The sequence below is a fragment of the Esox lucius genome, chromosome 8, assembly GCF_011004845.1.
Source record: "Esox lucius isolate fEsoLuc1 chromosome 8, fEsoLuc1.pri, whole genome shotgun sequence".
Taxonomy (NCBI): domain Eukaryota; kingdom Metazoa; phylum Chordata; class Actinopteri; order Esociformes; family Esocidae; genus Esox; species Esox lucius.
This window is the reverse complement of record NC_047576.1, coordinates 19,249,092-19,264,789: the sequence shown is the minus strand read 5'-3', so window position 1 is coordinate 19,264,789 and position 15,698 is coordinate 19,249,092. Positions and strand designations below refer to the sequence as shown.

At 46.0% G+C, this 15,698-nt stretch overlaps 1 protein-coding gene across 4 annotated transcripts in view; it reads right to left on the bottom strand.

The window, feature by feature from the left end:
- The window catches only part of ralgps2 (Ral GEF with PH domain and SH3 binding motif 2), a 96,491-nt gene extending 81,021 nt beyond the window's left edge, over positions 1–15,470 (bottom strand). For all 4 annotated transcript variants that reach the window (XM_034293658.1, XM_010872025.5, XM_020048953.3 and 1 more), the window contains exon 1: positions 15,313–15,470. The gene's annotated coding sequence lies outside the window, so the exon portion shown is untranslated. The remainder of the gene's footprint in view (positions 1–15,312) is intronic.
- Between the last annotated feature and the right edge of the window lie 228 nt (positions 15,471–15,698).

Below are 15,698 nucleotides of genomic sequence, written 5' to 3'. Positions count from 1 at the left end.
CACAGGCCGTGAGAGTTCGTCATGGAAACCAGACTCAGGTCACCGTTGCCCCGGGTGGTTATCAAGGCAGAGGACAGCTGGTGGACTCCTGCCAAGTTCACAGAGCAGTAGAGTGGACGCCAAGCAGCAACCCAGTCGGTTGGGGGGGGGGGGGGGGGGGGGGGGGGGGGGGGCACGGACACATGCTCGCTCTCAGAGTTCATTGGGTCAGAGTGCACGCTGCTGGCTGAAGGGGGTGAAAACCTGACACCCCGATACTCACTCACACAGTGATGAAAGACCATTCCAGGAAGGAAGAAGGGAGGAAGGCCAGACAAAGAGCAGTAGTTTGGTTTCATGGGATTCCAGGCAAGTCGGAGGACTGTTTCAAGACGACTATTTCTCCATCACGTAGTCAGGAAGGATCCTTGTTTTTCAGACAGAACAGTGCAGCATTGTGCGCGCCCGTGTGTGGAACAGAGCCAGTGTCTAATGGAAGAGGAGCAACAGCTGCTGCCTGAACAAACAGCTGTATCTCTTCAACCACCACATTCGTCTCCATTCCCCCCTCTCTCTGGTCTCCCTCTCCCACCGAATGCTCAACTCACACCCTTCTCTGGTCTCCCTCTCCCACCGAATGCTCAACTCACACCCTTCTCTGGTCTCCCTCTCCCACCGAATGCTCATCTCACACCCTTCTCTGGTCTCCCTCTCCCACCGAATGCTCATCTCACACCCTTCTCTGGTCTCCCTCTCCCACCGAATGCTCATCTCACACCCTTCTCTGGTCTCCCTCTCCCACCGAATGCTCATCTCACACCCTTCTCTGGTCTCCCTCTCCCACCGAATGCTCATCTCACACCCTTCTCTGGTCTCCCTCTCCCACCGAATGCTCATCTCACACCCTTCTCTGGTCTCCCTCTCCCACCGAATGCTCATCTCACACCCTTCTCTGGTCTCCCTCTCCCACCGAATGCTCATCTCACACCCTTCTCTGGTCTCCCTCTCCCACCGAATGCTCAACTCACACCCTTCTCTGGTCTCCCTCTCCCACCGAATGCTCAACTCACACCCTTCTCTGGTCTCCCTCTCCCACCGAATGCTCATCTCACTCCCTTTTCTGGTCTCCCTCTCCCACAGAGCAACATGGCCAGCAGCGCCGACAGACAGGGGCGCCGACATTTTACTATCAAGCTGAGAACCGGAAACTCACTAGCATTCACTAGCAAAAGAACAGAGCACATCACTGCCGAATACATCTCTGATATGTTTGAAGAATATAAACCGAGCAGGGCTTTTAGATCCGTGAACACAGGTCAGCTAGTAGAGCCTAGAGTCCAAACTAAACATGGAGAAGCTGCGTTTAGCAGTTATGCTGCACACAACTGGAGTAAAACTACAAAATGATCTTAGACGTGCACCAAACATATCCATTTTTAGATCCAGGTTAAAAACACTTCTTTTCACGTGCCTATGAATGAGCACTTAAACTTAACCACACTATTTAGCCTTATAGCTTCCCACTTTTCATCACACACACACACACACACACACACACACACACACACACACACACACACACACACACACACACACACACACACACACACACACACACACACACACACACACACACACACACACACACACACACACACACACACACACACACACACACACACACACACACACACACACACACACACACACACACACACACACACACACACACACACACACACACACACACACACACTGTATTTTTTTATTATTATGATGTATTCATTTGCTTTGATGTTTTCATTTGAGTATTTGTTTTTATGTTATTGTACTTTCAATATATTTTTCTTTGTAAAGCACATTGAATTGCCTCGATGTATGAATTGTGCTATATAAATAAAACTTGCTTGATTGGTAGCATTAATCATTTCAAACTCCTCAATAACATAACATTTATGTCTGAATTTAACCCTAATTCTAACAAATCATACCCCATCCCCAATAACGTTTATGCCTAAACTTAACCTAGCCATAACACCAACCCTAACATTACTGACAATACCTAAACCTGATTTCACCAAAAATTCAAACACTGGAATTGTCCCTAACCATTACCCCTGAGCGAGGAATGGCACTCTCTCTTTCTGGGGACCAGCTCCTATGTTTCACATGAACCCCAAAGATACAGACAAAAAACGCTTCTTTTCTCTTCACACTAGGAGACAGGATGCACAGACTTCCAAAACGGGCACTTCGACAGAATCAAAACAGGCAAAGACATTGTTTCCCCCACTGTCTCCCAGCCACCCCACGCCGGAAACTGGCTAGAGATGTTTTCTCTCGGAGACAGTACGAGTATGCACTTCCCAGCGAGTCCAAACCTGCCCCGTGGGAACACAGTAAAAGAAAGAAACGCTACCAGAACTAACATGCAGTGGTCGTGTCCGGGAGAACCACACCCCCGCCACATGTCTCCGTTCACAACCTCACTGACACCATCCTCACTGCCATCTTCCAGTGGTCGGGTCCGGGAGAACCACACCCCCGCCACATGTCTCCGTTCACAACCTCACTGACACCATCCTCACTGCCATCTTCCAGTGGTCGGGTCCGGGAGAACCACACCTCCGCCACATGTCTCCGTTCACAACCTCACTGACACCATCCTCACTGCCATCTTCCAGTGGCTGGGCCCGGGAGAACCACACCCCCGCCACGTCTCCGTTCACAACCTCACTGCCATCTTCCCTCCACAGGCAGAGATAGTAAGGCAGGGAATGAAAGGAGCGTCTGTAACATCACACGACTCCAGTACACTTCAGATCTCAAAGGAGATAAGGATGCTGTGTTGAGTAGAACTCTGTCCCCTCTCGCTCTCCTCCTACATCATGTGGCTATCTGGGCGTGTGTGTGTGTGTGTGTATTGATTAGTCTGTCCTCTCTCTCCCCTTCTTCGTCACGTGGTTAAATCTGTGTGTATATTGATTAGTTTGTCCTCTCTCCCCTTCTACTTCAACGTGGTTATATCTTCCTGTGTGTGTGTGTGTATATTTAGAGTCTCCTCTCTCTCTCCTCCTACATCATGTGGTTTTCTCTGTGTGTGTGTGTGTGTGTGTGTGTGTGTGTGTGTGTGTGTGTGTGTGTGTGTGTGTGTGTGTATTCATTACACGGTCCTCTCTCTAGGTGCTCTGGATCTCACGTGCTCCAGCGCTCTATTAGGGCAGACAGTGAGCCGAGCATTTACCTCCTCAGGACTCTGGACCAACATGAATGATATCCATTTTATTTCTCGGTCTCACAGCACAATGTGCAAGTAGAAAGGGTGAACAGTAACGCACCGCCTTTAATATTTTTGGATGTTTTTTACTCCCAATTCTGTGTTGTGGGGGGGGGGGGGTTTCCTAGTTATTTTCACTCCCAATTTTATCTAATTGAAATCCACTCCATATGCCAATTTTACAGTGATGACTTTGTCATGTCACAACAACTTCACGGTAGGTTATAGGGGACTCAAGTAAGCAATAACATGGTATCATGAGGTCTCGGGAATTTCCCTGTCAGTCTTCAGTGTGTATGTCGACGGCTCAGCTGAGTCACACGCTCATAGTCTAATGAGGGAAAAACAACAGGTTGGAATATATGGGGAGATCAATGTAGAAGGGTGCGTGAGCAAAAACACACACACACACACACACACACACACACACACACACACACACACACACACCCCCCCCCAGGGTACGGAAACGGGACACATTAAACAGAACTTATCCAAGCCAGAACAACTACCGAAACACACAGACATGCATGCAAACACAGCGAAACCGTGGATCCTCTAAGCCAAGGTTGGAACTGCTGTTTGAAATAGCAGAACCAGACCATTTCTGGGGCATCGCAGACTTCCTGATCAGATACCCGAGTGGCAGGCAGTCACTGTTGAGACCCATGCCCAAAGATCCAGATAGTGAGATGTGGAATCAGAGCCTAGAAAGGGGGACCCAAAACAAGCCCCTCATAGCTGACATTCTGCATACCTTGAAAGCCAGGGTTTATTAGACAGGAAATGAAAGGTTCCCCTGAGAGAGCTGGATTTGAAAAGTCTACCCTGACGTCAGTAGGCCATCGTCTCTGTCCCCCCGTGGTCTACCCTGAGGTCAGTAGGCCATCGTCCCCGTCCCCCCGTGGTCTACCCTGAGGTCAGTAGGCCATCGTCCCCGTCCCCCCGTGGTCTACCCTGAGGTCAGTAGGCCATCGTCCCCGTCCCCCCGTGGTCTACCCTGACGTCAGTAGGCCATCGTCTCTGTCCCCCCGTGGTCTACCCTGAGGTCAGTAGGCCATCGTCCCCGTCCCCCCGTGGTCTACCCTGAGGTCAGTAGGCCATCGTCCCCGTCCCCCCGTGGTCTACCCTGAGGTCAGTAGGCCATCGTCCCCGTCCCCCCGTGGTCTACCCTGAGGTCAGTAGGCCATCGTCCCCGTCCCCCCGTGGTCTACCCTGAGGTCAGTAGGCCATCGTCTCTGTCCCCCCGTGGTCTACCCTGAGGTCAGTAGGCCATCGTCCCCGTCCCCCCGTGGTCTACCCTGAGGTCAGTAGGCCATCGTCCCCGTCCCCCCGTGGTCTACCCTGACGTCAGTAGGCCATCGTCCCCGTCCCCCCGTGGTCTACCCTGAGGTCAGTAGGCCATCGTCCCCGTCCCCCCGTGGTCTACCCTGAGGTCAGTAGGCCGTCGTCCCCGTCCCCCCGTGGTCTACCCTGAGGTCAGTAGGCCGTCGTCCCCGTCCCCCCGTGGTCTACCCTGAGGTCAGTAGGCCGTTATCCCCACATCAAGTAACAATTACAGATACACACCTAATAGAGGTTCCACAAGGCCTGCTGACACAGATCAATAGAACCAATCAACGCAAAAATTGTTTAGGCAACAGAATCAATCCATCATCAGACTTAAATTCACTGTTCCAGCTTGCCTCTGGTTGTGGTACCTGTAGCTCATTCCGATAACTCAAATAACAGATTTTTGTTAACAGATTGAGTGAAAAGGAATGTGGTCCATCTAATTGGCCACAATGCAAAATCACAGACATCAAACCACAGTGACAGTAGAAAACAGTACAAGATTTTGCCCATTGGGTTGGTGAACCTTTTCCACTTTGAGAGCATTTTGATTTGAGGTGCAAACAGCAACATTGAAAAATGGACCTTCTGAGTTCCATACCTCAAATTTCAATGACACATAATGAACATCTGTAAGTCTGTAAACAAAGAACAGATCAGTCAATATCGAAAATTGTCCGTATGTCTCAGACAAGGAAACAGAGACATCTTAAGCAGAGACATTGTACATGCCACCAGTTAAACATGTTTTCATCCATCTCAGTAACCCAAACAGGAGCACTGGTCATTAGTAGAGGGACCTTGAGAGAGAGAGAGAGAATAATTGCAAAGCTTGGCTTCTTTTTTGTGTACCACTAATGCACGTGTACAAATAAACCGTGAGTCAACATAAATGAATGTTTCACGCCACAAAGCACATTCCGTCTGCCTGGCTGTTCAGTTTACTTGGCCTGGGCAGCCGTTAGGCTTTTATCAATAGACTCTACTGGGTTTGACTAACAGAACAACGAGAAGTCGTCTCATTAATTAGCCGGCGATGTATTTTTGGACCACACACACAGATACACACAGACTGGAGGGCCCGTGGCAACGACTACTTGAGATGGCTACTGTCCACACACACAGCAAATATTCATCTCCTTACTCGTCTGCTCATAGACACAGAATTACCAAATGGTATTTTTCAGGACGATAAGGGCAGAGGAATCACTCACTCCATCTCAACGTAACTATTATAACATAAATAATAAAGCTCCATACAGCAGCCAACTGTTTACACTGCAGAGAGACAGACACACAGAGACAGAACATAAGAGGGCAAACCCAAGCGACCCCAACAGGCCTCGGGTCAGAAACACAATTAAACCCAAGCAAATGAGGACAAACCAAAATAAAACAGACAAGGAATGCCCACAGCAACATGCACAGACATTAAGTGTTCTCCACATGATGTGGCACAGCAGGAGAGAGACCGAGCTCCTGGTGGTTGGCTGAGCCACTCCCAGCATAAGTACAGGCTGACACGTCCCATCGCAGCCCAGCGTGGTCCAGGGAGGTCAGGCTGCTTTGGCGGTCTGGGTAGCCTGCCTGTTTGTTGTGGTGGGGGAGTAAGTCCGATCCAACCGTGCATGCGCACCTACACCCCCTCCAACACACAACCCAAGGACGCTAAGCAGAGAAGCAACATGAAAATCTGGGCTACCAGTTCACTCCAAAAAGTCAGCAGCCACCCATACAGAGTCTGTGCCTACGAACTGGACAATGAGGAGAAATAGCATTGAGGGAATCGGCTCTTTTAGGCAAAATAATCAGGTTTAAAAAGTCACGTTTTTTTCTTCCTTTTTTAACACACATGGAAAGGATGGTTTTGGTCCAGCATCCCAGGCTACTTTCAAGGTCACAACTCGGGTTTACTAGCTTTGACAGCAACATAATTTTGACCTTTAACTCATTTAGCACATAGTAGTGATTGTTCACACTTTCCCCACACTGCCCTCCCTCAACCTGACAACCAGCGTTTAAGTGCCATGCTCCACCAACTACGCCAGAAGAGGGAACCCATGAGTGGGCTGTCACCGAACCAAGTAAAACACGTGACAGACCCGCCCTACTTTGTGTCTCGGCATGTACAAGTCGATATGGACATCATCCGGGCAGAGTTAGCAGACGGAGGTCGGCAAAGGGAGCGCGGGCACAGCTGGCACACCCAGCCACGGGCGTACTGCCATCACAGGGACACGTTCTGGTCCACACGTGCAAGAACACACAGACCCTCCTTCAGCCAGGCACTGCTGTAGATACAGACACCCCATTCAGAGACACCTCACCCAGACGCCATCCTCTCATCACACACACCTAAACCTTGACACGCACTCACCCAGTCTTCCACAGATACGAGAGGTTCAAAACTAAAGAGGGGGCGGTTAGAGTGAGTTGATGCAGGACGATCAAAACATAAGAGCTGCATATCTGTTCTCTGTTGGCTTTGCAAGGTAGCAGCACATCACCCCGGGCAACAAGACGATGAACATGGTACCGGAGCCGAGAGTGAGACCGACACCTTTTGCTGCTGGAACACTGAGTGTAGTTAGCCTCAGTAACACAGGCCAGATAGAAAAAAGTGTGGGACGAATTAAGACACCCCAAATGTAGCGAAATGTGTCAGACAGCAGACGTTTCCCGGGGCAACGGGATAAACTGACAGGCTCGGAAAGAGAGAAAACCATTTCGCTGTTGGAAAGCTGAGCCTAGTCAGCCTGAATAACAACAGGCCAGATGGAACAGAGTGGGCAGGATGAAGACGTTCTTAACATCAAGTCCGTGGCATTGTTATCGGTAAGGTCTGATCGGCCAAAGCTTCGCTACATATTTTGTTAACAACATCGATCAGCTAGCTTACAATCACCATTTCCAAGGAGAGACCAAACTAGACCAGTGTAACTAAAGGGCTTGCTAACATTACAATACATTTTCCGAGACATATCAATGAAGACTGCAGACGCTAGATTATTTAGTTGAGTAAGCTTGCAGATTTCGAAAACTCGAGATGCCACCTTCCGAGGTAGCGTGCGCCACATTTCCAATAGATCCCCCAGGTGTTTTCCAACTGTGAAGGAAATAGTGTCATAACTACATTAAGTGTCTGTGCAGTACGCATGCATTTCGACTGATTTGACAAACACAATCCACCCTGGTATGTCTGGAAAATGCCGGTGGAAATTAAATCGCTATTGAAATTATTCCACAAACTAAGACAAGTCCGTCCAGCGATTACCTCTCACACACATGCAACGTAAACAAGCCCTAAGCATGAGACAGACCAAGGCGCTGACAAGCATGTCCCATAACACAGTCATTTCACAGATTTAATCTAGAGCTAATCACATTCCAGGCAATGGAAACAGATCAACAACAAAACAGACATAGCGGTGTCAACATGCCGCAGCCTTACGGCTCAGATTAACAGGTCACTAGGCTACTACAAGCCAGTAACTAACCAGCTACTAACCTAAAGCAACTTTCAATGGGCACCTACATTTGTACGTGCACACCAACATTATTCAACATAGATTCACAAGTAGGCTGTGTTAGGAGCCATGGGTCATGCTAAGGAATGTTTCAGCTGCCCCTTGAAGGCTGGAAGGTTGCTGTGGTAATGTCAGGAGCCACTCGATTAGAATGCTTGTGTCATATGCCTCTATTAGTTGCAGAGAAAGCCAAACACTGAACTCTCGTAGGTTTGATAGATTTTTTAATTAACCTTTAACAACACACACTGGAAACTGGTAATTTAACTCCTGTAGACAACTATGGGGGACCATACACCATGGGTGACATCGTTCCAACGAAAATTGCGGGACTTATCAATATAAACGTTTGCGTGAGAAATGGTTAAAATGACATTTTCTGAAAAAATATTTAAATATTGTTTTGTTTGCGTTGTTTTTCCTTTGAACAGGTCATCTTAAAACACCACAATATTTCATGTAATTTCATGTAATTTGACCACATCAGTTTATTTGTAATAATCAGAAACCATATAAAGCAAAATCAGCCATTTTCTTCTTTTATTATACATGCCTCATGTAAAACCATCATTTAATTTTTATAAACAACCAAGAAAAAAGGAAATCGAATTGGAAACTGATAATCAGATGTAAGAGGCACCATATTCATGGGGGCAGTTAGAGACGGATGGGCCATATTTTTTCAGAAAGCAGTGTTTCAGCAGATTTCGTTCGCAATTGTCGTTCTTTTACACACATTTTAGAAGCTAAAGAAGATGAATATGCACTGGAATGGCATTTAACAGCCGTGTTCCTTGGGTTTAGAGCAATGGGTACATTTCAATAGTACCTTGTCAGTCGACTAATTTACGCAAAACTAATAATTTGATAGACTTTCCAACCCTGTCGCTCAACAGCTTTAAGTAGTAGTCATGCGAGTGACAAATAATGAGGTCGTATTCAACATGCAGACTTTAGCACTATGTACTTTCTCATTTTGTTATTGTGTTCAATTTCATGCTGCATCATTTTGTTTCCTACAGGCTTAAAGGAATAATGTTGACCATATTGGGTTAACTCGAAGCTTTTCAACATGCGAATAGATATGGTCCATTCGTAGGTACATATTAAGGCCCTAATTCACAGACACAGATCAAGCTTAGTCTAGGACTAAAGGCACAACTTTATTATATATATTTTTTTAAAGAGGTCATTGGAGAATTTCACAGACCCAGTTCAAAACAGGACCTCTCCTTTTTTGCTCTGCCTAACAGCTTCCAAAGCTTTCTACCAGGGGACACCGGATGCTAAATTATCAGCACACAATAAAATGACTTTATCATTAGCAAAATAAATAGCAAATTCAATGTCACATTCAAAGAAAATCACCCCCTGCATTCACAGATCTACGCCCATGTGCATTTTGTTACATAAGAACACATTCATTTCAAATGGAATGCTGCATTTGCAGTAGGGCTGCATGTAATTTACTCCAATTTATGTAATTTACTCCAATTTATGGGTTATTGGATACACAGTTTATTATAATTATTATTATTATTATAATAAACACAATCAATCAATCAAATCAATCACATTTATTTATAAAGCCCTTTTTACAACAGCAGTTGTCACAAAGTGCTTTACAGAGACACCTGGCCTTAAACCCCAAGGAGCAAACAACAGTAGTGTTGAATTTCAGTGAATAGGAAAAACTCCCTAAGGTCGAATTTTAGGAAGAAACCTAGAGAGGACCCAGGCTCAGAGGGGTGACCAGTCCTCTTCTGGCTGTGCTGGGTGAGATATTAAGAGTCCAATTAGAATAATAAATACATTTCTCTGGGCTAAATCCAGAGTCTATTTGAATTTAGACTAGGTCAGAAGTATGACCAGGTGGACAAGGACAGGGACAGCAACGGGCCCCCCAAACCAGGTAATCCGCAGGTGTGGACCAGGACCTCATCTCCTTCTAAAATGTAAAACTGGAGGAAACTGAGAAAAGTTAGTAGTACATCCCTCATATCCCCCAGCACAATAATATAGCAGCGTAACACCTTGGAACTGAGACGGGGGGGTCCAGTGACACTGTGGCCCTACCCGGTAGAGGCCCCGGACAGGGCCCAACAGGCAGGAAATCAATCCAACCACATTGCCAGGCATCAACCAAAGGGACACCCACCAACCGCAACCCCCCTGAATGAGGGCCGAGTATTGCTAGCGGCGTACAGCCCAATTGCACAAGCGCGCAACAGAGAGTCAACAACAAGCCAGTGACTCTTCCCCCGAAAGGCATTGGAGGGAGGGCATCCCAGTGGCGACGAGAGCCCACCTGGCAAGACAGCAAGGGTGGACAGTATCAAGCCTACTGGTCACCTTCACGCCCCCGGGCCAGGCTACACCTAATTATAAACCGTGCTGTAGAGATGAGTTTTTAGTAGACACTTGAAAGTTTGCACTGAGTTTGCATTTCTAACCTTAATTGGCAGATCATTCCACAGGAGTGGAGCTCTATGAGAAAAGGCCCTGCCGCCAACTGTTTGTTTAGAAATTCTAGGTACAATTAAAAGGCCTGCATCTTGCGATCTAAGGTTACGTGTAGGTATGTATGGCTGGATCATTTCAGCAAGGTAAGTAGGAGCAAGTCCATGTATTGATTTATAGGTTAAGAGTAAAACCTTAAAATCAGCCCTAACCCTAACAGGCAGCCAATGTAAGGATGCCAGGAGAGGAGTAATGTGTTCAAATTTTTTTGTTCTAGTTAGGATTCTAGCAGCCGTGTGCAGCACTAATTGAAGTTTATTTATTAATTTGTCTGGATAACCAGAGAGAAGAGCATTGCAGTAATCTAATCTAGAAGTAACGAAAGCGTGGATTAATTTTTCTGCATCAGTTTTTGATAGAAAGTTTCTAATTTTTGCGATGTTTCGAAGATGAAAATAAGCAACTCTTGAGACATATTTTATATATTCTTCAAAGGAGAGGTCAGGGTCAAGGGTAACGCCAAGGTTTTTTACAGTTTTTTGGGATACGACCATGCAGCCGTCGAGGTTCACAGTGAGATCTGCTAGCAACGCTCTTTGTTTTTTGGGTCCTAAAAGGAGCATTTCGGTTTTATTTGAGTTTAAGAACAAGAAATTCTCTGTCATCCACTTCCTAATATCTGAAACGTATGCTTCCAAAATAGCTAATTTAGGGGCTTCTCCATGCTTCATTGCACACAGAGTTCATTGGTGCATTTAGTTGACATGCAGGCTCTACATGTGAGTGACGAAATGATCGAGGAACAGGCAAAAAAAGGCCAAAATGGAGAATTTGGTTGCAAAAAGAAATGCCTCGTCAAGTATATGGAAATACGTCGGCTACAGACAGGATGATGTTGACCAAAACACAACACGAGGCAACACGACCAATTTGTTTGAACATTTTTGGCGACACCACAAATCTTCATATGACGAGTGCAAAGCATCTCAATGCCGTCCAAAGCAAAAACACCAATTAACACAGACTCAATAACATTTCACATCGCCAAAGACATGGTACCAAAGAGGGTTTTGAAAACATGATCCGTTTGCTTGACAAGCGCTATGTAATGCCATCCCGCAACTATTTTTCTCAAGTTGCCATCCCAGAGCAGTACGAGAAATGCAAGACAATTTAGAGCGGTCAGAAGTGGAATATTATACAGCAACAACAGACTAGTGGTCCAGCCGGACAACGGAGCCCTACATAAGTCTGACCGTACACTTTATTAATGAGGACTTCCACCTGAAAGGTCGCTGTTTGCAAACTGCATTTTTCCCAAAGGGATCATACAAGCGAGAACATTGCAAAAGGGATGACTTAGCAGACTGGGACCTAGATGAGAGTTGTCTAGTCTGTATTACAACAGACAATGCAGCGAACATGGTGAAGGCTGCACCTGAACAAGGGGACCAGATTGCAGTGCTTTGGCCACAGACTGCATATTGGAGTTGGTAAGTTCTGCCCAATTGCACATTCTATTTTACTACTGTTGCTACATTATTACTGTTACATATTATTACCTAGCAACCTGTTCTGAAATATAACAAGTTTCATACATTTTAATTGTAGAGGATGCGGCTGGGGAAGAATGAAGGATACAGACTGTCAGGTTGAGAGCCAAAGCTCTTTCCGAAGACACCCCCTGTTTTTTCATATCGCAATATATATTGCAGAAAAACTCAAATATAGCAATGTCAGTCATTTCCAGTATCGTGCAACCCTAATTTGCAGTACATGAAAACTGTGCAAAACAACCATGGGAGCCAGTTATGCTTTAAAAATGGTTTGTACTGTAGAACCCTGCTGTACTGTTCCGACTCACCATTGGTCAGCACGACTGGGGAAATAGATGTTCTATCCACCAAAGCATAAATCGACCCACATATGGCTGCCGTTAACATGAGGCCTGGCCGCTCACTAGCCAGCAGTGGTGTGGGTGAGGACAGTGTGGGTGAGGACAGTCAGGGAGACACGGCGACAGACTAGTTAGGGTGGAACGGCACGCGTTGCTGTTATTGGTTTAAGAGTATCCCCTGCGTGAGACTGAAAACCACTTGAGACGAGGGAGCAGGACAATGTAAGCAAACCGTTGCGTTCAAAAGATGAGACACGGATCCAAGACTAAATGCATTCTGGTAATAACGCCATAATCAAGTAAATGTTGACTGTTGTGTGGCTGGAGTGTCTGCAGCTCTGCTCCATCCACCAGCTACCTTCTGCATAGGACCAGCAACGGCCAGCATAACAGACACATCTTTGAGCTATAGAAACCTGACGGAAGATTCTTTTTTCCTGTTATAATTAGAGATTTAAATAGCAGCTTGGAAGACGACCACAAACGTACTGCAGGCAGCAGCACGGTGGATTAAAGTAATGTGCCAGACGCTCACTCTGTGTTTGTAAACTGTCCTAACCGGGAGTGGAAAGAACAGGACATTTAAACGCTCTCCGATTGTCACTCAGATACAAGACCTGTAATCTGCTTTCTCTGTAAACAGCCATCTCACATTGTCTTTGATGACGACACAAACTGTTGATGCTCAAATGTCCAAGAGATCATACAGCAGTCCACAAACCAAAGAAGCTACTTTTTTGCTCAGGGAGTGGTGCACGCGGCACTGTATTTTAGCTAATCAAAATGGCTTTGTTCTTTTGTGTAACACATCTAACAAGTTTGCAGGTGGGCTTTTTCACAAGGTGCTGCCAGAGGACATTAGCAAGTCTTTGAACAAACCCACCTCCTCTTGTCTTTGGCATCACTTCTACTGTGTGAAACACACAGCCACTCCCACCTTTCCTCCTTCCACCAAACACACAATGCTAGATGGTGCTACACCCAGTCCCACTACTCACATCCTGTGCAACAGTTCAGAATGTACATTAAAACACCTCTTGAACCGTGTGGTTAATGCATGAGGCCTCATTCACCTACACCAGGGCTGCCAGGCGAGGGGCTTGGCGTCTGTGTTCTCCTATTAGGAATAAAATCTACAACCTGACATAACACATTATCAGACCGGTAAATGCATCTTTAACCAATTGGTGGTGACAACAGTTTCAGTACATAGGAGCACCTAAACCAAATCTATTATGATTTGTTGAGACAACAAAGGCTATTAAAGCTTGGTGGTCCAAGTCTAAGCACTAGTTTAGTAAACTCCTCTCTGTTCGTTCCATTCCCAGCGTGTATGGCATGACAACAAAGGAGGTGCTGGCTACAGTACAGAATGTCCCATCCAGGCTGAAGAGGCTACAAGCCCTAACGCAGCTAGCTAGAATGCTTCTCAGTTATAGATTTGAACCCATGCCCTGCAGGTCATATGTCAAGTGTTGAAACTGAAGCTCCCCAGAGCCATCCTAAATATCAAAACTGAACATTCCCCATGGTACTTAACAACTGGGTCAAAGAGCCAAGCAGTGCCAACGTCACATAATAGGCACTCAAAGACTCTGTTTGAAAAGAGGCGTGAGGAGAAACGGGCATTTATATCAGCGAGCCATAATGCACATGGGCTAACGCTGTTTGACAGTTTTTTACTGAGTTAACGGAAATCTTCCTGTGTGGGCATGACTAAAATGTGTTGCTATGTAGCCTCACTGGCGTTGCCCAGACAGCAGATATTTGGCTAGCAATATGTCAAGACATTGAAGAGAGCAATGAAAGATGCATCAACTATCTGCTAAACATCGATTGCCTAGCTAATGGTGTTGGAGATGTGCTTGATATTACAAAAAATTGATTCATTACCTACTGAACAGTACACGTTTTGAAATCAATTATATCGACCCACTCTCATGCTTTTAAACTGGTACCAAGCCCAAGGCTAGCTAGCCTATGCAGCATACGCCATTGGCATTGATGCTGACATATCATGATTTCAAAAAGCAGGCACCACAATGTTGATGCCAACCTGTCATGAAAGATTAATCAACTCCGATTGCAACCGCTGGCTAGCTTACGGGTGTATAAACTACAAGCCGTTCGAGTTCCATAAACAAGGTGATCCGATTTTATCCTATCATTACACTAGTGAATTATAACTATTGGTAGTTCGTGTTTAATGTTTGCATCTAATGCAATTTAAAGATAAACCCTCATGCATCACACGAGACACTCCTCGGAGCTGGGCGGGACGGGGGAGGGGGGGTCTGAGTCAGAAACATCCTTTGCCAAGCTCCGAGGCCGTTTTACTGGTCATTAGCTTAGCTGTAACGCCGGCATGCTCAGGACAACACACGCGCACAAAGCGCGCAAACAACGGTTAGCATGCTAGCTAGCTGAATAACACAAAAATAATCACCAAATAGATTTCTGATTAAAAGTACAGTTGATTGTCCGTTTTCAAATTAGACAACTTTGTAAACAGGAGTTGACTGACCTGACAAGAAAACTGTTACAATAAACAATCTACTGTACAGTATAACGAGCATAGCCATGTAATGCTAGTTCGCTGGTAACATCGTTGGTTAGCTACCAGTACTACAATGACAAAGAACACTAACGTCAGTTATTCAACTATTTCTTCCAACCGTCAAATGGGAAGGCTTAGCCAGACATCTAGGTTAGAATGGATTAGTACTGTACAGCAGTGGCTAACATTAGCTAATCTTCCGATCAAATGGATTTAGCATCAAGGGATGCAGCCAAACAAATCTGCAAACGTTACATCTTAACTTGAGAAAATAGATATTCACCAAACTGAGAAGAGTGCGAAGTTCCTCTTTTCGGGTGAAACACTTGTTTTTTTCGTTGTGGCAACTCGAGTGCATCAAATTGCAGACGCTCCTACAAAGGCGGTGTGCTCTGCAACAGCTGTGTTCTATTTTGAATGAGGGTAGAGCAAACACGAGCTAAAAAGGGGCGGTGTTTAGCTTGTTCACCCGCCCTCGCCTTTTTTGGAGTCGCAGCTGATCTAAAATCAGATTTACCTCTTCTTTCAGATTTACTGCAAGTTTGAGCTGATCCTGGATCTGGGACTATAGATACCACCCTGTGCCTTGTGTAGTGTGTGTACCAGAGAAGGCTGCCCGTCTGTCGCGTGGACTGGACAGCTGCTTGGCCCATCCGGGGGTGATATTAG